Consider the following 27,528-nt stretch of genomic DNA (forward strand, 5'->3'; position numbering starts at 1 on the left):
GTCAGGGTGGCTACTTTAGCAGCCCTTCTGTTTGACTCTGAAGAGGACACAGGAAGAGGTTCATTACCGTGTGCAGCTACACCAACTGGTGAAGATAAAGGTTTCGATGACGCAGCATTGCTGACAAATCCATTGCTGCCCAAACACACACACACACACGGAAATTAAAAATGGGAATGCGCACATTGCTGGCTCCACTGGCACCCATTAAACCTAATAACTAACCATCCTCATGAGTTTCTAGCTCTGAATTATCAAATCTGCAAAGAAAACAACATCCGTCCACTTTTACACTCCAGTGGAAGAGGTGGTCCCTCGCGGCAGGGCTGCGCAGTCTCGCCATCTGGAGAATAAATCGAGTGTGAAGTACAGTATAGTTTGGGACCAAGCTCCGTGGCGGCAGCCCAGCAGTTAGTTCATTAGTCCCAAACTTGAGGGGATTAGTGCGGTATCAGCTCTACTGTCGGATGGGATCAGGCAGGCAGAGAGCGCGAGACTCGGGGAAGGGGGTGGCGGCAAAGAAGGAGCCCCTTGGGCTTGTTGATAAAACCACACTGTATTAGTGCACCTGAATGTGTGCTTTTGGTAACAGTATTTGGAAACAGTTTCCCATCATCTGAATTCAGTACCTTTCCATTTCTCCTTTTTTTCTGTTTCTCACCTTTTTTTCCTGTACGTTATACGTCAAAACATAGAAATTTCCACTTCAGAAGAGAAAAACTAAAGAAGGAAGAACGCCACAGAGCTGGAAGTTCAGCCACCCACTCACCTTGGACACACTGTTAACACAGCAAAAGATGGTCAGATTAACAGCAGATGGAAAAATTACATTTTCTTCTTTCTTTTCTAACTGGTACAATTCCCTACAATCTTGCTTTTCAGCATTTTTTTCTATAAAAAAGACTACCTGATTTTGAGGTACTAGAAACCTAGTACCTACCTGATTTTGATGACAAAATCTCTGTTTTGCTTTATTTTTCTTGCCTAGTCCTCCCCCTTTTTTTCTAAAGACCTCCAGGTCTTAGTGTAAAGATAGTGGTCATACTTAAATATACATTTGCATACAGATCTCATCCTGTTAACATCTTTTGGTAACAGTTCTTCATATGGAAATGTAAATATATAATGCACTAAAATGGCAGGCCAGAATCCATCATCCTCAATGCCATAATAAGTTGGCATGTTTCAAATAAGAGAGGAAAAATTAATTACTATAATCACAATTCAAGTTCTTTTTTTTTTGTGACATGTCTGACATGGTAAAAACATACAATTATGTGTTAATGTTAACTCCTTGAAGTGGTTTGTTTGCAGAACTTGACATTGCTGAATCTTTTGTCACTTGTATTAGTGCATTCCATACAAATGCACCTCTCAAATAAAATTTTGCAGAAGAGCACCTGTATATTATATACCTATAGTAGCTTTTGTGCATCATAGAGTTTCTGCAGAGGGAAAGCCTGACATTTTCTCCATGCATAACTCTCCATCAATGAAGTGATGCCATACAGAATGATGCCATACAAATGCCATTTAGTTTCAAATTCACAAATGGGATTGGCAAGAGAAAAGACAAATCACATTTGTTTTTAAGGAAACAAAGAGAACTGTAAATGTGGAGCAGAGCACTTCTGAGAGCAGCAGGTACTTGTCTCATGAGACTTGCTTTCTGCCTTATATATATCACATACTCATGAGAATAAACCTTTGAAATGGCAAGTACGTATTTCTAGTTAGTCTTGTTAGACTGAAACACTTAAAAACTGTGCTGTAAAATATGCACAAAACATCCAGGAAGTGGTCATTAAATATTTTCTTATTTTCACCTCTGAGCAGATAATCAGTTAACGAGTTTTTAAAGATTTAAGAAATTTTAGAGCACATTTTCTTTTGGTTCAACATGGAACACACCCAACCCACCATGTAACAAGTCCTAAAGGAAAAAAGGGGCAGGAGTGGGGAGAATAGAGTCTTCATCATGTATGTTGCTGTCTTTCCTTTGTATTTCAGGTAAACATATATTTTAGCATACTGCAAGACACTGATTTTGCTGCTACTGTTTCCTGAAATCTTCATATTATTTCTTTAATTTTTTTTTGTCTTTTATTTTATTTAATACCAACCTTTCACTTGTCTGAAAAAGATTCTTCATGACATAAAAATGAGTCATCTAACTCTGTGCACTTCTAGCATCTGCTGCTTTTCTCTCTGCTCTGCTAATTGTCCTTACATGCAGTACATGGTCTAGCAACACTGAAACGATGCAAGCGTCAGTAGCAGTCAGCATTGTGAACTAAGCAGCAATTTAATTATGCTCTGCTCAGGAAACCAGATTTCTTTGCCTATTTCCCTAGAAGTTTCATTTAAGGTCTGGGGACACATCAGTGCACTTATCAACAATAGCTACCCTGTATTTTTAAAAGACAAGATGTCTAAAAGCTGTCCAGGAACAGCTGGGAGTGCTTGCTGCCATGTCAGCCTAGCAAGCCTCTCCCTCCCTCTACTAGTGTGGACAATGTGGATCCTGAAGATATTAGGTGGGGGTCTATCCAACACCATCGGATTTGGGCAATTTCCACATATGGTGGTCAAGTGAGACGCTGTGAATCTGGAGAACCAGTGAGCAAGAGCCTGACATTGTCTGAGCCAGCAGCCAGGAGCCAGGGCTCATGAATCCCAGCAAAGCTTTAGGGGTGCTCAGCTATGTCAGTACTAAATTTCTGTACACCCTGACTGTCCAAGGATGTGGATATGAATGCAACAGCAAGACATTTCCACAAGTTGTCATGAAGGTATTTTTCTGACTTGCATATATCTCAGAGAAATTTAAACAGAGGCCAGTAGGCCGCTAGAATGAACTGGCATGTTGCCCTGATTTTTTAAGATTTTCTAAGCCTTCTGAGGTTTACATTCTTGTAGCAAAGTTTCTCACATATTTTCTGTAAATAACTTATTGTTTTGCATTCTTTCATGGAGGAGGAGAAATTTGATGGACTGTTGGTTTGTCCAGTGTCATTGGAGAGGTGACACTTTCACCCTCCAATCCACTGTCACCTTTAGAAATCTATAAACGTTGGAGTCAGAAAATAAACTTCCCTTTTTTACCTTGAGAACTGCAGCATGTTTGCGTTGTGGTTTTTTTGTGTCCTATAGTGACACTGGCACATAGAAATATTCATATAATATGAAGACTGAGTATAAATGTCTCAGTAGCAAAAATGATACAGCACGGTATATGTGTGTGTGTGTGTGTGTGTCTGTGTGCACATAAACACAGAGACAGGCTTGCACCTTGAGATTATGTGTACAGAAATGTTTCAAGAGATTTTTAATGATAGTAATATATAGAGCAGCTTAAATAAATCAGAGTTTCGTTCATGCAGGTAGGCAGCTATTCTTCTGTCTGCCAACTTTTATAAACACTTACAAAAGAGATGTAAACAACCTTTCAATGAACCCAAATCAAGCTAGCACTAATTTAAGCTGGCTGCAAGAAGTAGTCTCTTTACTTTTTTCCCCTGGCTTTCTGAAGATACTTTTTGTTTTGTGACAGATTAGCATCATAAATGAAAATTCTTTAGAAGCATTAGTGTTAATTAGTCTTCCTGGACAGTCCAAATGAGCTACTGAATGATGAAATAAGGCCATAAAATATACTAATATATCAGCTAAAAAAAGGATTATACTTTTCTTTCATCTGAACTTAACAGTATGTTAATTTTTATTAAAAAATATTACAGTTTAAGACGCATTTCCTTGGCAGTATGTAATAGATAGCTATGGAAAATGTGTGTGTTTAGGCATCTATTTTCTTTGTTACAAGCGCATCTTTTTGTTAATGCTGATAATGAAATGCATTGCTGTCTGTCAAAAGTACATATGCTTTAGCAAACTATCAATCCCTATTCAGCAGCTGATATCAGATGTGCTGATTCTAAGCGAGATATAGATCAAATGTTTCGAAGACTGGCAAATTATTGCCTCAATTATTTAATAAATTGATTGAAAAAATACTTAAAGCCAATAGAGGTAAACAGAGGTTTTCTGAAAAAATCCAAACTGGCCAGAACTTTATGCCTGCCTGTACTGGAGAAACCAGTGTCTGCCCCAAGCTGCTTAATAGTTCCTAGGAATGAGGAAGGCATTAAGAAAAATCAGGTTAGATGTGCCATGGCATCTTTTATCTGTCCTCTTTTCTGGAATAAACTTTTCCCAGCATACCTACAGTCTCAACAAAGCTATGTGTTTCAAAGAGAAGGCTTGAAACAACAGTTATGTTTCTGGTGTTGTGCAAACACTGATTAACAGCTCTTATCTCAGTTTTCATAAAGTGCCTTATCTGCATCAGTAAATTAGCAAATTAATATTCTGTAATGATCAAAGCCCCACAGAATGCCCTAAGTCCAAGTGTTCACAGTAAAACTGTAGTGATACAAAAAAGCTCTCAACTCTTCATTTTCAACGTACATTTTAAAGTTGAGTGGTGTCACCTTGTAGATGCATGTCTTTCCTTGCACTGGGGATTCAAGAGCAGAACTGGTCACTCAGGTGTCCTACGCTGGGAAAGGCACTCCCAGAAGTTCTCCCACCAGATGGGCTCTTCAGCCACCTAGAAGAGGACTTCTGAAACCTTCTCATACCATAGGCATTTTTTAAAAGTAGAAATTACCTCGTGTACTATTGCATATGCCCTTGTGAGATCATGCCATTCATATAAATGTCCATGTATAGACTCTCTAAGAAAATCTATGCCTCTGGATTAATTTAGTTCCCAGCTTCACCCGAAGGTTTTGAGTCTCAGCTGCCCACAAGGCACAACTGCCCATGTACATCCAGACTCTCCTTTGGGGGACTGAATCATCTATTTCCTCCAAACCACAATACAGGTGTGGTTTCAGAGGTAGATCTCTTCAGGCATCATGCCCAGAGAGTGGTTTGGGCAGGACTGCACCAAGTTCAGCTGCCCCCACCCTGCTCCTGCGACACAGCTCCAGCAAAGCCTGTGTCCCTCCAAACACTCACATGAGCTGTCTTGCCAAGCCCCAGGGTGTGCAACACACCCTCAGTTAAAGTTTAGAAACCTCATGGGGGTATGCCATGCTGTTCATAGGCTGGAAATCAAGAAAAACCACCCAAAAACCAACCATACTACAAACCTAACTACTCCATCAAAACCCCATGAGGAGACACAGGGCACCCATGTGCTACTTATGCAGCACAGCACTTAGCCTGCTCTAGAGATTTGCCCCTATGCCATGTGGGCACAACCCCTCTGCCACACTAGGTGAGGGCAGCAGGGATCTCTCCTTGGATCCCACACATTTAGCATTGTAGAGGTAGCCTGTAATTGCAGTAATTACTTCCGTGGGACAATAATGTTATGAGATGTTCAACACAGGAAACTTTGATCTAATGAGCTTTGCACTAAATGGATACAACTCTTGCCTTCCTGCAAAGCAAACTTGTTTTATAATTTCATTTCTCAGCCAGTGCTCACCTTAACAGATATCCACCTCACTAAGCTGGATTTTGCCAGAAATCCTTTTTTCTCTACTGAAAGAAGGGCTTCCTTTTGATAGAAATCCCACTTGTATGGGTGACTGGAGTGAGTCAAGGAACCCAACAATCCCATTTCACCACAAATGCAGGTTTTAGCACATCCTGCAGGCAACATTTTCTCAGATGCTCCATATGATGAGGCAAAGCCCACTACACCTTCTGGCAGAGTCCCTGAAGGATGAGCAGTGGTACAAAAGCAGTTGCCCTCCCTTCTTTCCGCCCCCACACCCCAGAAGTGGGAGAGGGGAATCAGCACCAGAACACCATGTCCCATGTGTCCCCATATTGGCAGTGACTAGCTGAGGCAGAGAGTGATCCCTGATACAAAATAAAATTATTAAAAATAAACTCCATGACTCATGTATTCATGGCAAGGAGTATGAACCTTTTAGAAATGAATTCACTTGTGTTCTGTGGCCTAAGCAAAACCTGACAATGTGATTTTTTCCCTGCCTAGGCCTAGGTGACTGGTGTCAAAGGAACTGAGATTTTTCTCCAGTTTGAAAGTGGCACCTGAGAAGGTGGTTGTTTTCTAGGTCAGATCTCTGTCAATCCTTCAGGATTGTAGGGTGGTATTTGTACATCACTGCTACCAGTGATAGATGTATTGTCCTGGTACAATAAAATACACACCTTTATTGACATGATGAGAATTGTTTACTGGTATTCTTCAAAACCTGATTAAGTTCCTTACTTAGATATTCCTGATAGCAGTGGAACAAGTTATTAGACCTCATGACATTTCCTTCCCTAAGCTTTTCTTCAACTTACCTCCCTGATGAAATAAATTACTTTTAAATACTATGTTGACTGAGAAAGTGCTCCTCAGTGGGGCTTCTGGAATATCTATGAAGTTTAAAGTAAAGTTGGTGCATATTTCCCAATAAAACAATAAAATAAACAAATATGTGATTATTTCTGCAACATCTAAGCAGTTCTGACCCTCTTCTGCTTATTCCCATTCCATGCTTTTCTTTTTCCTTATGCAAGCTTTTCCAATGAACTTTTACTTGAGCTGAGATGCAAACTGGATCACTGAAGCAATCCCATTAGAAAAACTCAGGTTTTTCTGTGTTCCCACAGAACAGAGTAGGATTTTGTTTTTAGCCCCAGCCCATTTAATCAGTCCTGTTTACAGCCTGGCCAAACAAACAATTGCACCACTGCAAGCAAGGGCATGGCAAAGGAAGAATAAGCAGCTAGGAAGGGCAACATGGAAAAAGGTACTTTTTGACCTGTTTTTGTTTTCTTTCCACCAGAGCCCAGCCAGCTGAGCACCCACTGTAGAGCACCCATCTAGTTTGTGCCCATGAGGAGAGTAGTAGGTAGGACTCAAGCAAATGCCTGCATCCCTTAACAACCCTCACCACAAGCCCCATTCTTGTATCTTGTATTTCCCCATAAAATTACCTCAGCATAACCAACAGGGGCATCTGGAAGCAGAGCACCTTGTTAAATTATTGATTACTTCACTAACACAACTTTCGCCTTCATTTATGTGGTTCCCTTCATAACATTTTTCCAGACCTGAATATGCAGGGCTCCTTCACCTGCGCTTTTGTTAGCTACTCTTGCATCTGTCCAAATCTGACATGAATTTCATTCACTTCAAGCAGACTGTTAGGATTTGAGTTCAAATTCTTTACACATGGCTTATCAGGTATTTTCTCTCACTTTCTGGACAATGACTCTGCCAAATGTAGTGTAAGTAAAAGACTAATAAGAAAATGGGTTCAGCTTTGAACCATTTCTATAAACATACAATAAATGCTGGGGTCAGCCTGGACTTTGTACTGATTTAACTACTTCAGATTTATTTGACACCAATAACATTAAGTTGATGCAATGGTCTGGAATGAAACTATTTGCTAAAATGTTACTAGCAATATAATTTATTCTCCTCTGTGAATAAAATTCATGGACAATCAGGATTTTACAGCAATATAACTGCATTAATACAGTACTGCTGCTTTGTTTATCTTATATTAATTTTAAACCAACGGTGATAAAATAGAATTCAGTGTTTACAAGTTTCACACCCATTAAACTGCCTTTTTTCTCACTTTCTTTTGCTCTTATATTTTTGCAGAACTTGCTTTATTGTTGTGTAACTGTCTGAACAAAGTATGTATTTAGCAATTTTTTTTGTCCTTTTGACTTTATATGATTCTCCTTCTTGTTCTGCATGAAGGACTGCCAAAAGAGATTAGTAAAAATGCGTTCTACTTACCTAAAAAAAGAATCTTTTTTGGGGAACTGTTCTGCTTTACTTGCTAAACCTGTTTATATTTTTTGATTACCCCAGTAGTAATGTGCTTTGCATTGAGAACAGAAGGTAGTTTTCCCCCCCAAGAGCTCAGAAACATTTTCTCCAGCCAGAATCCCCACTCCCATCACCTGCATCAGATGCAGGTTAACCCTGGTGGGACTCAGGTGATGCTCCCCTCCCTTTTCTTGGCAGTGGCTTCTCCCTGTGCTGCCAGCCTGCCACCAAGCATCGTGTCTGTTTGGCAGCCACCCCTCACCCTCCGGAAGCTGCCTGGCTCCATTTCCTCATTCCAGCTGGGCACTGTCCCTGCCAGTGTGCCAGCAGTGCTTGTGCTGGTGTGTGCTTATGCTGCTGGATACAGAAGGTTGTTGGTGCTCTTCCCTGGTTAAGGTGTCTTTGCTTTTGCCTAGGGTGGGGCTGGAGCCAGCGCAGTCCAAAAAGGTCCTGTGGTTACCCTACATCCCGAGCACTTCACTCCTGTTCTGAGGACAAAACACACAGTGGCATTAATGCTCTTTGACTTGTCTGTTGGCAAGTTCCCTACCCATTTCTCTCCTCACTATTTGATTTGGCAAGCAATCATCAATAAACTTCCTAGGAAGTCCCTCTTTAGAGGCAGTAGGTTTCTGCAGCATGGGTGCAGAAACAAGTCCTTCTTGAACCCACTAGACCACTCCAATTCTGAGGGTGCAAGATACAACAGTACCAGAAAACTATTGTAAAGTTTATCTTACCAAAGCCTCCTTCTTTGCTGGTTCTCCATTTGATCTATCACCTTCCCCACCAGGCTTCAGATGAAGCCAAAGAATCACAGGACTGCTGAGGTTGGAAGGGACCTCTGGGAGTCATTTGTCCAATCCCTAGCTACAGCAGGGACACCCAGAGCTGCACACCTGGGACTCTGTCCAGACAGCTTTTGAATATCTCCAAGGATGGAGACTCACAACTGCTGGGAAACCTGTCAGTGCTCAGTCACCTACACAGTGAAAAAGTGTTCTGATGTTCAGAGAGAGATAAATGAGAGATAAGCCACTTAAACTTCACAAATCATGATTTTTGAATGTTCAGAGAGAGCCTCCCATGTTTCAGGTTGTGCCCGTTGCCTCCAGCCCTGTCACTGGGTATCCCTGAGCACAGCCTGGCTCTATCCTCTTTGCATCCTCCATGCAGGTATTCATACACATTGATGGGATCCCCCTGAGCTGAACAGTCTCAGCTCTATAAGCCTGCCCTCAGAGGAGAGATATTCCAGGTCCTTCAACTGTTTTGGAGCCCATTCCTGAGGTTTCTCCAGTATGTCCATGGCTCTTGATACTGATACCTCTGGCATTTCCCTCCACATGATTTGCAAAGTTTAGAAGTCCTCTCTGCTCTTTGACAGGCATCTTTGAGCATATTAAAACTGTTTACTTTTTTTTTATGTTAAGGTCCACTTAAAAAAAAATACTAGTAATCAGCACTCCATTTTATTTATTATAATTTTAAAATTCTCATGTCCCTTCATGCTCTCAGCATCACCTTTTCCAATACAATTCTCATTTCCAACTGAGTGATTTGATCTTTGCTTTAAGATAATTTTTCATCTGTTGCTTATTTGGCTTTATTTTTTCTTGACCAGGTTTCACAGCTTCAGATTCTGTGTTGGCAGTTTCTTGGCCAGTTTTCCTTTCCTGTTGACCAGATATAATCTCTGCCAGTATGGATGCTAAGTCCTCTATTGCTGGCCAAGCAAGAATCAGTCATGCTGGATCTCACTAATATAAATTTACACTTAATAGAAATGTAATCCTCTTGGGAATTAACATCTGCCCTAACATAAACTTTGTCACATTTTATGAATGCTTATGAATATTAATTAATTATTCGAGCCCACTTACATGCATGTTTGTAAATAGACAGCTATTAGGACAATTAAAATAGCAAGATGAGTAGCAAAATGGCTTCAGTCTAACAGCAATACAAATAGACATGTATTTAAGAATACTACTTCTGCCTGTGTTTCTCAGGACAGGCCGTTGTTTGACTCCGTACGCATGTGGACCTACTTTCCAGCTATTCTTGTTTCACATCTATATTGCAGAATCACTGCAGAGCCACAGGCAGGATGAACCCCATTGTCCTCTAGACCATTCAAGCTTGGCACAAATGCACGATCTAGCGACGAGAGCTTTCACGCAGCCAATTCCGCGTGCCCAGAAGTTCAGCTCAGCTTTTTCATCCTGAACAATGGGGAAGCAAGGGGGATAGCCTAATATTTCATCCTCTGGTTTGCCTACGTAGTCTTTGTCCACCAGTGTTCTGTGGCATTAAAGGTGAACCTCTTTCATGCGACAGCTATCAAAAAACCTTCCTTCTCTAGACAAGACAATGATGAGTTAGAGTCACTCTTTGCTGTTATCCTGATCTGCTTTTCAAATCAAGATGCTTTTTCTATGATCTATATAACTTGTTCTCTCCTTCTGTGTCTTCCCACACCATGGCACACAATCTCTAGGTTAAATGCAGGAAAAAAATATGAAAATTTGTTTTTCTGCTGTCCTATGTCCTAGGCATGCCCCCCTCCCTTCAAGCTTTCCTTATACTTTTTTTTTACTGCTTGTAGTCAAAAAGCTATTGAAATGTTTTTGTTTGTTTTTTTTGGTGTTTCCCTCCCTCACCTTCAGTTGATGTTTGTAAAGCATTTAACACTACACCAGGCGGGTTAATTTACTGCACTGGTAAAACAGGCTATTTGGAGTGTCTTGCAACACTGACATGTTTTCAGCTTGAAAATCAGATGTCTCCATCCCAAAGGAAAGAATTCTTGCCAAAGCTTTGTTTATATCGATGCCAGGTGCAATCTGGCCCAACAGTGGTAATGACATATGAACACTAAACAGTTTGTAAAAAACATACTTCAAAATGAAATCTGAATCCTGTCTATAAAGACCCAGGTAAAGGTCTTACTAGGAATTTGCCTGGTGTAGAAAAGTATTTCTTTGTAGAAACATTAATTTGGCTTCTGGGCTCCCTTTAGTGTTATTAGAGATTTCAGTTTTTTCATTACAGTTTGTTTTTCTTTTGCTTCTGGTAGAGCTTTCAAAGCCAAAGGTTTATTGTGTAAAAACATTTTAACAAAAATTACTGCAATTACTGTATTTAATATTTTATTTTGTACATGGCTTTTGCATGTATGATTAGGAAAATAAACCTTTTCTTTTTTTGCTTCACAGAGAGCAACCCTGACCTGGTGAAAATTAGAAATACTGCAATGCAAAGCATACTGCAGCACCTCTTGAAAGGGAATTGCCAGAATTTAATTGCATCCTCCTCTTCTTAAACAAGTTCAAAATAGGCTTTCATACCTAGAGGCGATTTTTTGGTTATTGGTAAGTTAAACCTGTGTAAGAGTCCTGACCCTTAGATGAAGTAACTCCCTGCCCATAGTGTGAAAGCATCAGAAACCCCGGTAGGCTGCAAATTGTGTATGCTTGTCTGATCTCTGTGATGGTCACATCCTTTGCAAACTTAAGGTAAGATAAAACTGTGGAAAGCAGAGGCAGGTAGACACAATGAAACGTTTTTAAAATGTGCCCAGATTTTGTTTGCAAATCTGTATTAAATTGACACACCCACTAAATCAGCAGCCATTTAAATGAAGATCTGGCCCGAAAAAATCAATGACATTTATGCAGTGATCAGATTCTTCTCCCTTCAGAGGGTCAGCGTTAAACCCCAATGCCCATTGCTGCTGTCAGTACGTGTGCTGCTGTAAGGAAGGTGCCCAGTGTGATCTACATATCCTATAGGCATAGAGCAAATCGCTTCCTCAAAGAGTAAACCAAACAAAAGGCCGAGAACAACAGCAATAAGAGACTATTTGACAAAAAGCTATTCATGTGCAGAACCCATTACCTCACCACATACCTAAGAGTGAGCCAGTGGCTCTGGGTTTTGTCTTAAGAAGAAGCTGGGGGAAATTTTCAGGATGCTTTTCCCATGTGTTTGAAGTAAAATCAGGAGATCAGTATGCCTTTAAAATGAGAGATAAGCCTCTTAATACTTTAACTCAAACTTCACAAATCATGATTTTTGAATCAGTGCCTCAGCAGAAAAGGAAAGACTCAGATTTGCAGATGGCAAGTTGCTTGCTGCAATCTGAAAGGGTCTATACTATAATGGCAAAAAATATGACTATATACACTTTCTTCCTCTGTCCATCTGCCACTGTTATAGTCTAGTGTGGGGGTGATTTTATTTAAATTTGGACTGTTTGCAGGCTGATTTCTCATTTCTGCAATTATTAGGTTTGTAACAAAAAGAGTAAATAGATTTTTTTAAAAAATCCCAACTGCTGCTTTAGTGCTGTGCGATTTAAATAGTGAAATCATTGCTACAGACTGCCACAGAAGAAATCTGCATACATCTGCTGCTGGTCTGCGTGGTATCTCATCCAGTGACTATATATGTACATATTTACATGGAGGGAATCTTTGGGAATCTTCTCAATTCTTGCAAGTACTTTCTGAAATGGAAGATGCAGAATCTTCTGGTGTTAATGACCAGGCAGACCAAGAAAAACAGAAGAGAAATACATTAATAATAGAAAATGAGTGATGCAAATAGATATTTAATTTATTAATATTTAAAGGTCATAGGAAGAGTCATCTTGTTTTACTCACTTATTATTCTCCTTCATCCAGGGAAATGACACAGTAGATGCCCTGCGAGCTAGCTTTCCCCACACTCATAAGAAAAAAGGTCAATGGACAGAGGTATGTATTTATCAAGACACAGGGACATTGGAAAGCTGTCAGGAACCATGACTGCAAGCATCAGATCATTCACCTTTCCCCTTGCTCAAGACTGGCCACGAAGAGGACATACAGATGGATTTTTGTTTTCTTGTTTTTCAAAGGGAGTGGATTTGCCTAAAAAAAGATTTTGTGCTTTTAGCCATCAGACCCTCATCATTGCAGTGACTGCCTGGTGGATCTGCCTCCTGGAGTGGCATCCTCATGGACAAATCCCCCAGCCCAGACTGGTCCCCTGTGCTTTCCCCATGCCCTTGGCTCCCAGTGGCACTGGTGCACCAAGGCGATGTCTCTGGGGCTCTGCAGAGGGGGCAGAGGGAGCTCTGCCCCCAGCACATTCTGCTCCCCAGAAGGCAAGCTGGTGACTGCAGGGGACAGAAACAGCTGTCTAAAACTGCCAGCCCTGCCAGGCTGATGGCAAAGGAACTGCATCAAATAAGGGAAAGTGACTCCTTGATATGTTACGTTTTTAAAATGGCCTGTGATGTTGCATGATAAGTTGTTTTAGAGCTTGTAGGTCATTAGCTCAGTGGATCTGAAAAAACAATATCTGAAGACAGACTTCTAAAGGATACACTTTAAATAGCTTATTCTGTGAGAATGGAAAAACATCAAACCAAAGTATTGCAGAAGACTGATTCCTGTCCCTTTCGCACTGCAGAAGTGTCAGTGTGCAAGATGGAAGCTCAGGCCCAGTGGGACAGTAAATATTTTGAATCTGTGTTTTTTTGCAAGATGGAAGAAAACAAAGCAGCTGCCCACAAAGTTTCATCTTGCTCTGAGTCCCATGGCAACTCCACCAATGAAGAGGAGAGATGACTTTGGCCCATTGCTTGGCAGTACCTTGAAAAGTATACTTAGAGGGTATAAGTCATCTACTTGGTCTAAATACTAATGAAATTTAGCCACCTTATATATTTTTTCACTTGCTTTCTTTTTTCCTTCTAAATTTAAAAGGAGCTTTGATTTTGTTAGCATTTGCATTCAATATTTGTCCTCCATTAAGATGGTATTGATATAATTTGGCATGCATGTTGTTCTAAAGTCACTGAAAACAGTGGTAAAAAGCACTGAAGAACATTGTTTGCCATGGATCTGAAAATTTATAAACATTAATATATTTGTTTAATATAAGAAAATGAATATGCAGAACACATTTTGTTGCACAGTTCTGAAATTTGTCTCTTTGTCTAAAGCCAATGTAAAAAGTACATGGGTTTTAAGCTATGTAAAGTTTAAACTATCCAGCATCTTTGTCACCTATTCCATGTCAAGTGGGTATAGAATGTAGTGATTGTGATAAGGAGGCTTTTCACATCCATTTCTACCAGTAGTAACCCAAGACGCAGAGGGGGGTGAAGAACAAGGGTCATATTTATAATCTGGAATGCTGCAAAATGTATCTCTTCAAGTTTTCAGCTGAACTGAGATATTTATCTTAACAAGATCTAATTAGACCTAATTTCCATAGCATATCAATTATTTTCCTCATTAGAGTAGCTAATGCCATGTTCAGATATCATGGCAATCAAGCTTGCGATTTCTGGAAAAACTGGTTAGAAGGCTTAGTATTAAGTGTGTTTCCAACTGTGAAATTTATCCTTCTGAGCAATGCCTCCCAGTTTACTCACTTTGTTCCAGGATTCTCTGCAGCATATGGCCACTGGAACCCATTAAATAACACAAAGTAAGACAGGCAGCGATGAGTCAAAAATAGCTGCACTAGTGAATCGCCTTTCAAAATTCTGTCTCTAACAAGAAAAATAATGAAGAATAAGACATGCAATTAGAAGAAATTAAGGTCAATTTTCAAGCCGGGTTGCCTACATGGTGGTTTCAAAATCCATGTTAGGCACCTCAAATAAAAGCAGCCTGATTGAACACCTGCAGCTCTTGGCAATGCACTCGTGTATATAAGGCAGCCAGGCAATTCTTGATCTCAGAGTCTCTACATCTTGATTTTATTTTCCCCAGTTCCTAAACATCCTAAAACTCTGGGTTCTAATCACTAGGTTTAACATGTTCCTTTTTCCTCCTAAGGAAGAAACCCAGTGCTTCCAGTGCAGGGCCATATGTGTGCCATATACTTGTTGGACAAGTCCCATTGGCTCAGCGTGAGAGTGAAGGCACTTTTTTCATTACAGGAGCTTGTTGCATTGTATTTGGCCAAATGCGTTGTCACAATATACTTGGATTCCTTGCAGCCAGCCTGAGTCATCTACAAGTTTGGTGTCTGCTCTAAGGTTTTTTCTAGAGGTTTTGTTACAGAGGTCAGTATATCTACAAGGAGATTTATCTTCTTGAGTGGCTGCCTGAGGCATGGAGATTATTTATTCCTTGGAGACACCCAGATCCCACAGCTGAAGCACCTTCTTCCTAGGGAGTTACAACAGTCAAACTGAATCTCACCTCAGCATTTTCAGGGCTGGTGTCTCCTATCCCAGATGAGACACACAGCATTTTGCTAATATGTAAAGCAGAGGTTTACATATTAGCTGCCATAAGAATATTACACTAGCAGTGGATCTGAGCTCAGTGTATGGTTGTACTGACATACTGCATGGCTAAGGGCAGTTTCCATTCACAGCTACACCCTAACCAAACATTTATTTATTTCTTCTCATTTAAAATACATGTAGTGCTCTCAATGGGTGCACCTTGAATAAGGCACAGGAAACATGCAAGTTTCTGAATAAAGGGAATTTTTTGTTTGATGCATTTTCATAGAGTCACAGAATGGTTTTGAAGCTTTTTAGTTATTATTATTTGGTTATGTTTGTATCCAACTCCCTTTATTAGCAAATAAAAAGATGCTTTATCTGGCTGTCCAAATGATATATTCAAACAAAGTATACCAGAAAACAAGCAACTGTGCTCTTATGACCTGTGTTATGAAGAATTAAAAGTTACCTAAAGGTTCAGAGAAGGTACATGCTGTATTTGTCCCCTTATACCTAAGCATGTCTATGAATTTAATGGGCATATTCAGGTATTGTGCAGATAGGAATCCAGCCACATTTCTCCTAATTGATTTGAAATTATATGGACAGTAACGGTGCCAGAAGACAAATTAGTTTGCTCTTTCATACTGAGCTGAAGTTGTTTGGTTTTCTTAAAAGAAATAAAACTGATAATTGTCACTACAGTAAGTAAATATGTCTGAATACATGCAGAAAGCAGATCTATTGGGTAAGAAGGTTACAGAATCTCATTTTGTGGTCCATCTGCTCCCTCTTTGCTTCCCAAGCCAACAGACACTAATCTGGGATGAAGAAACTGACAGGACATGGGGGAGGAGTAGACGGTCATGATTCCTACACGTTTCAGCTTTTTGATATATGTGCTCATGCCATTGTGATATAATAGAAGGAAAATAACGCAGTGGAGTCAGGAGGACAATTCCAACAATTATGCATTGCAGCAGCATTTTACCGCTCAAGATTTTCTCACATATTCAGTGCAATTTACATGTTTTACCACTGCGATCTGAACACACAAAATTAATGTTCAGTGGGGGAAAAGATGCATTGCTGGAAAAGATTGTTAAGCAGATCATAAGCTGAAATAAACGTTAAATAATCAGAGTGAGTTAAGAAAAGTGGCCAGGGTACTCCTGCTGGATTTTTTCTCTAATTTGCATCTGCATTGATGGTCTTGGAGAAAATGTGAACATCCTCCTAGTAAAAATTTCTAGTGGCCGTAGCATGAAATAAAAGAGGAAATAAAAAGGTTCAAGAGGATGAGAATTAAATAAAGAAGAGGTAGGGATAAAATCAAAATTCAAAGCCACAGACCATGAGTGCAAAAGACAAAGCTGAAGTGGCAGTGTGGCTAATGAGGGATGAGAATGAGAGAGGGATGTGCTATACGACTGTGCAGTAATCAAAAAAAGGGCCAATGGAGCTGTATCATGTCATCTCCAGCTCTTCACAGCTCAGCAACAACAGCACTGCCAGTTTTTACTTCTAATTCTGGTCACTTTGTCATCAGAAAGACCATAATGAGTGGAAATAAGTTTCTATGGAAGCAAAGTGGAAAAAAAGAGATTAAAAGAGATAAATATGTCTTGTTTGGTTTAACTATAATCAAGACGCAAGATGTACAAATAATTCAAGTGTTTGAACACTTCACTAAAAGCGGTAAGTTCTTGAACATAATAAAAGAGAATCATCACTAGCATTTTGGATAAGAACTATGAAGTTACAAAAACCAAAGCTGTTGTCAGCGGGGAAGTGTGCCTAATGATTAAAGCACCTAATCCAAGATTTAAAAATAATTTTGACCACATGATGTGAAGCACTGATGCAACATAAGGTCCCTCTGCCAGGTGAAGGTTGTTCAAAATTTCTAAAAGGGCAACTTTGGCCCAGATCAGAGGCTGTGGGTGTGCACAAAAATGACTGGACTTCCCTCAGCTAACCATGGATTTCTCATGGATTCCTTCTCATTCCCCTTCTGTTCCCACCCTTCCAAAGCCACCTGGCTGTCCCTTGGATGTGGTTACCTTCCCTTATGTGCAGGACCATGATGATTCATGAGGAGAGTGGCTTAACTTTGATGCGTGAGCCAAGATGCACATTTGTCAGCCTAGAATAGCATGGATCCAAGTCACATCCTCCAGTCTGTGCGATGCCTTCAAATGGCCAGAGTCATCACCAAAAAGTCAGCGTAAGCTCTATCTACTCACTCTCTTGTGTTTTGGAAGCTGCTCTTGATGCATTCATCTTTCACAGAGGCTGTCAAAAATTCTCTGTGTCCAGGAGCAGACACAGGGCTTAAATTTTCCATGGCTTAAGGACTTTCTCCTTACAGACTTACTCACTAGGATTAATGGCTATGAATTACATGATATTGATTTTGTGAGAGCCAGGAATTTTACACAGCAAAGCCTACACATAATTACAGATCTTCCTCTGAACTTCATCTAATGCTTCAGGATTCATAAAAATCAAACTTGAACTTGAGATAACAAAAGAGATCCTCTGCACAGCAAGCTTTTCCAGACCAACCTGCCCAGAACTCTTCTCTCATGGTTTAATGTACTGCAGGCACAGTATGCAATCACGGAATAAGGATATGCTTGGCATGAGCTAAGATGCGCGTTCGTCAGCCTAGAATAGCATGGGTCCAAGTCACATCCTCTGGCCTGTGTGATGCCTTCATATGGTCACAGTCATCACCAAAAAGTCAGTTTAAGCTCTTTCTCCTCACTGTCTTGTATTTTGGAAGCGGGTCTTAATGCATTCGTCTTTCAGAGAGGCTGTAAAAAAGTATCTGTTCCCAGGAGTAGGAAGAAAACAACTTCCTCCTTCTACCTACACCGGATGAGAGATCCTTGGAAGGAGTGGCAGGCCCTTTGTGATTAATAGTCCTTGACTGGATTATTTCATGAATATACTCTTGCTTTTTGACTGATGCTCATTGCCACACTATCAAAAGGAAAATGATTCTCACTATTCATTGTGTGAAACAGAGCTGCTTTTTGATTTGCTTGGAACATGCCACTTGGTAATTTTTCTTGTTTGAAGCATCTTGGCATCCGCAGCCAAAGGCAGACAACTCAAGGACACAGCTGGTCTTACAGGCTCTAGAGAAACCCTGGGAACAAAACCAGGGCTGCAGAGTTGAGAGAAGACTCCACAGAGTGAACGTGCAAAATCAGACTTGGCAGAGAAAGCCACCACAAATGTGGAGCATAGCCAGGCTTCAGTGAGTGCCTCAGTGGAAAACGAAAGGGCCTTTGTCCAGAGCATGACTAGCAGAGGTCAGCTAATGAATAATACAGTAACAACACGTTCTCTGCATCTAAATCCCATGTCCAACCTTTAGATCCCATCTCTTGATGCAGCTGGAAAGCCAATGCAAGTGAGGAGTACTTTGACAACCCATGTGTCTATCACCTGTGGGAAGAGAGGGCCAACAGCTCTGCTGGCTTTCACTTTGCAGTCATGAATGTTTGGCAGTGTAGCAGAAAAAGCTGCGCAATCACCAGCTTCCAGGTGGCCATAGCAGTGGTTTTGTTCCCTCTTTGCAAGGGAGTTCATCAGCTATCTATGTGGTCCTTCTCATCCTGCAGCTCTCACACTGCTGCTAAATCTTCACTGTGGCTGCTGGACCCCCTGCCTCTCCCTCTCCTGCAGGACGGACATTGGAGTGCTCTGTAATTCCAGATCCACCTGCTCTGTAATTCCAGATCCACCTGCATCCTGGCTCTCCCTGTGCATGGCCTGGATGGCACAGGAGATGGTACTGGTGGCTGGAGACTCCAAGCACAGCTCTGATCCCCTTTATAGGGTCTTTGTTTTCTCCCAGCACATGCTTCTGTATTGTGTGAGCTGCTGAAAATCAAACAGCATCCTGGAAATGGCACAGTTTCCACGGCAGGTTATCTGATATGGTGACCAGTGCCCCACACTCTGCAGGGATGGGGGGGGAAAGGCAAATGCAGCAGGGCAAGGGATACTGTGCCCCAGACCTATGTCCAAAAAGAAGCGAGCCAGACCAGCCAAAATTACATAGATGGGCAGGTTGATGCAGCTAAGTAATCCATCCCAACTGAGCAGACCTACCTTGACCTGCTGCCAACCATACATGTAAGAGAAACCACTTGTTGCTGTAAAACACACCCTGAACACAGTTATAAACAGAATTAACATGAAAACATGGATGTTTGGATGAATGAATTAAAAGCAATGACAATTTTGATTGGTTCATAAAACATGCAGTTAATTTTTTTCTGCAGATAAATCAAAACACACAATTTTTAAAGGAGAACCCAATTCACCCTATATGCTTTAGGTTCAATATATTTAGCAAAAGCCAAATTAAAGAGATTGAAAGGAATCTTTGCACGAGTGTTGAAGAAGAATCCAGCTCCCCTTGATTGCAGATCGTGCAGGGGCTAGTGCTGTCCTCTGTCTGGCAGCAGACTCCCACCCTTTCCACCAAAATAACTTGCTTACTAATAATGTCTCTTTCTCTGAAAGGTGTAAATGGGCCCTTGTTCAAGCTCATCACAGATTCAGCTATATTCTTTTATCTCCAGTAATCTGGACATTTTTTTCCCCTGCAGATAGTTTCTGTGTTCCATTCGCTGCTATTTGCTAGAGAAAGACTCTTGGGCTTTTTGCCCTTTGTATTTCCTCTCTTCTTTCATGTGGAGAAGACTGCCAACGTGGGATTTGCAAACTGCTGCCAATATGGGATTTGTGCTGCTGCGGCTGCCAATCTTTAATTTAGCATATGTATAAAGCTAATTTTTGGACACGATGCTAGTGCCTGGCATCTCTGCAGGAGTCAGCCAGGTTGTAATGTTTGTATTGTACTGCACTATAAAAAAACAATAAAAAGAAAATATAAAGGAAAAAGCCTTTTATCTCTAGCTTTATAGCTACAGATATGGTCTAAATACTTGTATTCTCCCTCTGCATCTAAAATTCGCTTCCCCTTTCTGTTCCATAGCCCTTTCTTTTAGATTTGCAATTTGTGTTGCCTGTATTAGAAGCCAATGATAGGCTCCTGCTCCCTACTGAGAATATCTTCATATTAAAATGTATAAATTCAACTCTTTAGAGAGAGGAAAAAAAGACTAGTTTTCCTTTAATTATATTTAAAATACACAGTCACATGTGAGAAGAAATATTTTCTCTTTAAAAAAAAAAGTTAATACAGAGAATCAGAGAAAAAAAATTATCATTCAGGAAACATCTTTCTTATGGAAAACATAAGCTTGACTACCCTTCCTTGGCAAGGACATCTATGGTTTGGGAGGATGTTCCTGCAGTGAATTCTCTAAAATACGGCAGTGCCATTCTGGCCACTCAGCGGGAGTGTGAGTGAGCCAAACTCCAGCTCCAGAAGCCCCCATTTGGAGGGCCCCATGCAGCTCCAGGGAGCTCTTTGGCTGGGCCTGGAAGCAGGCAAAGGGAAAGCTTCTGGGGAAGCCATGGCTGCAGGATGGGCTGAGGGAAGCAGCTTTCTGCTGCCCCAAGATTGTTGCTATAGCAGGACAAAGGCTGTAATAGAACCAGAGTCTTACAGAAAGAGATGAATTCATAGGAAGTGCCTTCAGTGACAGTTCACAGTTCTTTCTTATGGAGAGGATTTCATAAATCTTTATCTAAAATTGTTCCATCCCTTATACTTGAAGGATGGGTATTCACCAGAAAATGTGTGGCAAGGAGGAAATGCCAGTGAATGGGCTGTGGTTTTGCAAAGCCTGGCAGACCACTAGAGTGGAACTGAGCTAGTGACTTAAAGTAGGACCCACTGACTGCAGACAGTCTGAGCATTTTCCCCCAAATGCAGGGGAAAAGATCACCAGACAAACACAGAGAATCATGAGGATTTTGTAAATCTGCTTTTTACAAATATTTAATATACCTGCAGGCTATTTGATTTTTTTCTTTTGTTATCAACAGAGATTTTTGCAGTTTCTTTTCCCACTAGAGATATCAGATGAAGGAAAAGGAAATTGCTCTATCCTGGCATCACTTTTTCATTTTAATTATTGTGATTTAAATTACCCCATCTACGGAAGCCCACAGTAGAGTGTTGACTACCCAGTAATAGAAGGTAGTTTTTCCGCACGGCTAGACTGGTATTTTCTAAGAAGGAGATCTGCTAGCTTGCCTACTTTCACAGCAGCAGTGCCATGGGCCGTAATGAGACAGGATTATTGTTGCAACTGCTCTTGAAGGCCTCTCTCCCCAGGCAGCCAAAGAATGACTGAGTCACGCAGGTGATGCATTCGCTGTAACGACACGGACAAAACCCTGAAATCCACATCCCGAATAACCCCCCACATACACACGCCTCTGGACGAGGGTGTGGGGGGGTGAGAACAAAACCACTGATGCCAGGGAAAAAACAAACAACCCAAACTGTTTATTTTAAATAAATAAATAAAGGGGGGGGGGTGGTGTTTTCTAATACCAATGTGCCCTGCACATTCATGCAGAAAAAACGCAGTTTGATTTCCAATCGCAGCCTCTTGTTCCTGGGCTGGCAGGAAGCACGCATGGGGTGGAAGGAGGTGCCGTGCATCACTCAGCAGCAGCCCCTCTGGCTGCCTAATGAAAGGGGCTGACAGGCTCTTGTGGGAGACCCATCCAGCCCGCCTTGGCTGGAAGGATGATGGCCTTGGCACAGAGCACCACACCACGGGAGGGGATTTTTTCCCGGCTTTATAAACGACATCCTTGAGGCCCTATGTGGCTGCCAACTTCTTCTGCCCAGAGCAGGACTGTCTAGGACTCCCTCTGGGGCTCATCCGCCGGCTGGAGAAGCTGTTGTTGAGAAACACAGGATACCCTCTCACAGGGACCACCCTCGCTGAGCTTCCCGCACCTGCTGGCAGGGAGACCGAGCATCGGGACCGGGAACAGCCACAAGAATAGTACCAGTGATAGAAGCACAAACCTAGAGCAATTATTTATCTTGTGCTAGGAGTGTGTGAGCTGGCAATTGTGCAGAGCCCTCTGTAAGTTAGAAATCTGCTCTATTCCCAGAGCACTGGTGCATCAAGGAAACTCTACTGACAGGCACCTCAGAAATACGGAAAGGATTAGCATGCTGAATGCCAGGATGGTGTCACCAATGTTGTGCTCACATTAGCAGCCATGCTCTGACTCACCCACCCTCTTCTGTCACGGGGGCGGCAGAAGGAAATGCTGTTATCTTTTCAGAGTCAAGCATTGCCACAGAAAGAAATGAGACAAATACTATTTTATAGATATCCACGAAGCTTCAGGATTACAACACAAAAATTAACTTCCCATCTCTAGTGGAGAAAGAAGGCTGATTTTTACACTTTTGCCTTGTTTTGCAAGCTCCTGCACCGGGCAGCAGCCTTTGAGCACTGGTGACTGTTCTGGGGAGCTGTTCCTTGTGACTAAGGTCTCATTTCCACCATGACTACCTGCTGTGGTTTGGATCAGTCATTTCATTTCACAGCACACAGGGCTTCCTCTGCTGTGTGCCAGTTGCATCTGAAGCAAAGCAAGCAGTTAAGGATACTTCAGGCCTGTCTACCAGGATAAAACCTACGATAGGTTTTGTTTCACTTGTGTATGGCCCTTCTCTTCTGAGCTTGCCTGAGGCAGGCAGAGCCCAATAACCAATTTTTCCCTAACTAGGTATCACATAAGCTCATGAAAGTACTGCTCATCGTCAAGACAAAGATTTTATCCCTGGACTGCAAGCACTGGCCACTGTCTGTGTCTGACCAACCACTGGTGACTCTGCTAAACCTGCCAGAGAAGGGGCTGTTACCAAGTATTGTTTCTGTCAGAGAGTTGCAATCCTTGGCAGTGCCAAACAGGAATAAATGTGAACCAAGGGGAAAGTATTTAAACTGCATGCTGCATCATGAAACCTACTCAGACACAAAACCCAATTCAACGCAAACAACAATAAAAAGCTTTTCAGGAGGTCTTGGTATGACCTCACCATTGACCTGCTGATTCACCATTCAGTTAGGCAAAGGATTCATATGACACTAGTCTTCCCCAATCATGTGAGAAGGGTACCAAACAAAATGGACCCACTGGTGTGAAACATGAAATTATCCTCTCACATTTCATCTGTCAATTATTTCACATCAGCAGTCAAGGAAAACAGATGTAATGAACAGCTCATCATTCAAAACAATCACCCCCTAAACCTAATTCCCTTGCTAAATATGTTCAGGGGAAGATCAGCAATGTTTGGATTTACACACAATGTGAACTGAGTTCACTGGCCAATTTTCCATGTTGGGCACACTGGCCCAGCTGTACCCCACACCTCTGAGTGCCCAGGCAGCTGCCTGCTCCCAGCACATGACCCCTCACTGTACAATACCATGTCCAGCTCTGAATAGAAGTGTAATGCCTTGATGTCACTCACTTGACAGCCTGAGCATCCACCTCTCCCAGCATACCAGAGCTGAAAGCAGGGCAATAAAATAAGGACAATAAAATAGCCAGGATAGGAGAAAAACACCATTGTGTCCAGGGTAGATCACAATCAACAGTGAAAGCGAGGACACGTTGATGTTAAAGCTTGACTTCAAAAGAGACTGATGTTCCCCAAAGTAATCCATATTTAAGAGACAGGAAGACACCCCACATTTTTTTATCTATTTTTTTAAAGTCTTTGCTCTTACTGTTGCCGTCCTACCCACATCTGACTTCAGAACTACCAAAGCCTGAACACTGCTGACTGTGTCTCAGTGTAAAAAATACCTTGGCAATTGCATGATGAGATAAATATCACTGCAGACTGCTATTTAAAAATGTGTTACTATGACTTAAGCAAGCCGAAAAGAGAGAATTTTTAAATTTCTCATAACACGGTACACACAACCATTACATCCTGCGCTTTTACATGCTACCCTTTGCTGACGTAAATACTAGAAATGGATGCTAGGTGGTCAACAGAGCACTGCTGAAGCACGGGCAGTCACACAAGAGTGACGTTTCCCACCTAATTGCACAAACATGCCAACAAACCGCGGCACCTCGGTGGTCTGGTTCCTCACTGATATTTCAGTTGTTCAGCTGCCGCAGCCACGGACGCAGCGGATTTTGAATTAAACACCACTGCTCGGTGATGCTGACACTCGCAGTCAAGCATGTCTTGATGAAATTAGAGATGCAGAAAATATTTTTTGACAGAGTGCACGAGCAAAACAGCCAGAAGTGCAGTGAGTTCGGTGTGAATGGCTCGTGCAGAGAGAGAGACTGGGGAGATGTTGAAAATTGGAATCTCTGATTTTGGCACGAAGAGGCGAATTTTATTCGCAATCTATGCCGCAAACATAACTTTCCAACTATTATCAGTTTTTAGTTGCTAAAAGAAAAAACACCATTTGTAATTGCTTCTCAGCTCTTACATTTTGCAATGGAAAAAGAAAAAAAGGGGAAGGCAAGAAGAAAACTTACATCTCCATTATGTAAAATATCAGACCAGTGGAGAATACAGCAGCATTCCAGTTTAACAAAATCTTCACAAGTGTAAACACTATACAACCTTTTGCCCAAACCTATAATTCTATGACAAATTAGCACACACATATTAAAAATATGCAGGAAAGTTTTGCAAAGCATCATAAACTATATAGGAATTGGTAAAATAAGATTGGTTATTCTTATTGTTGCTACCCCCTAGCATGCAGTGTTGTAAAAAGTCTAAGGGCATTTTGTTTCCTTGAAGAAAAATTATTTTCCTTTGAGTTTAACAGAATGGAAATTTTAAATTATTGCAAGAGACAGCAGGATTAATTCCAACCTGTAAAGCTCCAACCCCCACCTGTTTCAGTGTATTTCTTCCTAGTCTAAGAAGGAAAATACAGATTTTCTGGCTCTGCAAGTACCACCGTGATCCCTCAGCAGAGAAAATTGCTATGAAACAATACTTTGATTGTCTTTCACTTAGAGGTTTGGATGGGCTAAATGAGACTTTTAAAGTAGCATGTCTGAACTTCATTGAAAAGATCCTCAGCTTTTTAGAAGGTCCTGAAAAGTTCACTAAGACACAGCTTGTGAAAATTAGTAGCTAGCTCCTTTCCAGAGAAAGGTTGGCAAGCTCAACTGGGAAATACCCTTTAGTCAGAGCAGAGAGAGTGGCCCTTGGGGAAGGGCCCAAATAGACTTGGTTCCCATGGGCAGCTACTTTGCCCAGCCAGAAACACACAGCTTACCACTAAAACCAAACCAGCCGCTCTCAACCACAACACTGTGTGGCTAAAAATTGCAAGGGTGTCTTTATCCAGTGCTCTGATCACACTGGCTGAGGTGCCCACACACGAGAGCTTTCCAATTGCATAGGAAAGCACTGACTAGCTGCTCTATGAGGTGAATGGGGATTTTTCCTACCCTACATTGCAGAACATGGGCAGCATATGTACTAGCTTGCACAAGACAGGGTCTTGAAAATGAAATACAAATTCTCCTACGTGTCCTTACTGGGGCCATGGAAGCTGGAAGGAAGATAATGCAGAGCTGAGCAGTGCCTGGTGTGCAATGGTTTGGAACACACCCTGTTGACAAATCTAAAGGAGCAACACTGACAGGGCACAAGGGAGAAGAGATGTGCTCCACAAAGAGCTCACGGGACTACAGCATGCCAGCTAAAGCACACTGCTGCTGATGGCCACACTTTCTCATTTGTCTCTGTGGCTTGGTGTGTGTGACAGTGCAGGCTCACCCTGAGACCTCTTGGGTCCCTGGATGTTGCCTACAGCAGTGCTACATGTTCAGGTGACAGAGATGAGTGGGAAGCACCCCATCCTCACAGAAGCCTCTGTAGGACCCAGCCCAAGGGCAGAGCTGTTGTTCCCGTGAGCAAGTCAGCTCTGCTCCCATGTGCAATCTGGGTCCCCACAGCGAGACCAGAGGAGCAAGGGAACAATGAAACCCAATCTTCCCTTCGTCCCTCTGTGAGATGGCGGAGGGGCCTCTGCATGTGTGTGCTTGCAGCTTGAAGCCAGGCTCTGGGAAATGCAGCAACCATGACAGCCTGAGCACAGCGTGCCCTGCCAGGCGCCCGCTGGCTCTGCACCCACCCCTACTGCTAGCCCCCTCGCAGTGCAACAATTTACCCCTGAATAAATTAGCAATAATTGGAAATCCACTTCACTGGACCTTACGCAGCATGACTAATGTGACTCACTTTTTAGCTCTGTTCCTTTTGTGTGACTACCCAGCAAAGAGGGTGCCTTAGAAAAGAGAAGAACTAGTAAACTTTATGCTATGGAAAAAGAAATTAAAGTCTCTGAAGAGTGATATAAAGGTTTAATGGGTGCTTTGGATGCACAAGAAGCGAGTGTGCTAAGAGTGCTGTGGGGCACAATGCTCCTACTGATGGCTTTTTGGCTTTGTATCCTTGTCTTTACCTTTCAGATGGTGCATGTTAATTTTGGTGGCATGGGGACAAGGCTCAGAGAAGTACATCTCTGCAACAAAGGCAATACAAATCTGCAGAACACAAATAATTTTGAAGAAAAACTCCAGACTTCTGCTGTTTACTAGCAGTGTTGCAAGGGCTGTGTGGGCTGAGAGCTATCTGAATCTCAGCCTTTGTCTTTGCCTAGATCTCCTATGAGAAGGTGGTTAAGCCATTTTAACTCTTCCTTTATGGAAAAAAAATAATATTAAAGGTTATTTACAATGGTTAACACAGAGAAATTACAGCATAAATATATTACATGCCAGAAAGGTAACTTTTAAGAAGCAAGAGTGCAAACACTGTTAATTCTGGAGTGTCACATACATCCATTTTCTCTCATAACCCTATTCAAGCTCATTGTATCGACCTAATTGCCAGGCTATGTTTTTTCAAGAAAAATAAAATGAGGAGCGTTCAGCACATAAATGCCTGTGTAAGCCCTGTAATATAGCACAGCTACAATATTCAAACAATTTGGCAAACTCTGTGCACTCGCAGTAACTTGCAACCTGGTATATGAAGTAAGCACTGTGAATTACAATACAGAATTTGCGACATAATCAGTGTGGGTTTATTAATGTTATATGCAAATGCCATGTTTAAATATTTATCTTTTGGTACCTGCCAACAGGTATTTTCCATTCTAGGGGGAGTACTTTTCTCTTGATTTATGCACATAATTCCTACTACATGAAGCCCAGATATGCATGCAGAAGGAGAGAGAAATGCATCCCTGTAGCTATAATTTTTTCTAAGACATTAGTGAGACAAGTGTTTCACAATTGCTGTGCAGGATCCTTAAGCAGAAATTGTGGTGCATGAAACAATCCCAATTTCCAAGGAAAAAATTATACCCTTTCATTCTCATAGCAGCATGTAACTAAGGTTTAGATGAGTGAACAGATGCATGCAAAAATCAGCCATGAGAATGGAAAACATTCATTTTCACAATCTGCTAAATCTGCTAGGTATGCATGA

The 27,528-nt window shown here is 41.6% G+C and overlaps 1 protein-coding gene and 1 long non-coding RNA gene across 8 annotated transcripts in view; one reads left to right on the top strand and one right to left on the bottom strand.

Annotated features, from left to right (window-relative positions):
- The window catches only part of LOC135293800 (uncharacterized), a 77,946-nt gene extending 57,939 nt beyond the window's left edge, over positions 1–20,007 (top strand). For 2 of the 4 annotated variants that reach the window (XR_010355897.1, XR_010355895.1), the window contains 3 exons: positions 6,819–6,884; positions 11,041–11,196; positions 12,511–20,007. This is a non-coding gene — a long non-coding RNA (uncharacterized LOC135293800). The remainder of the gene's footprint in view (positions 1–6,818; positions 6,885–11,040; positions 11,197–12,510) is intronic. The other 2 variants (XR_010355896.1, XR_010355894.1) reach the window with 1 other exon arrangement.
- CLYBL (citramalyl-CoA lyase) overlaps positions 1–27,528 on the bottom strand; it is a 165,654-nt gene that overhangs the window by 31,390 nt on the left and 106,736 nt on the right. The window lies entirely within an intron of this gene.

This window comes from Passer domesticus, chromosome 2 (genome assembly GCF_036417665.1).
Source record: "Passer domesticus isolate bPasDom1 chromosome 2, bPasDom1.hap1, whole genome shotgun sequence".
NCBI classification, from domain to species: Eukaryota; Metazoa; Chordata; class Aves; order Passeriformes; family Passeridae; genus Passer; species Passer domesticus.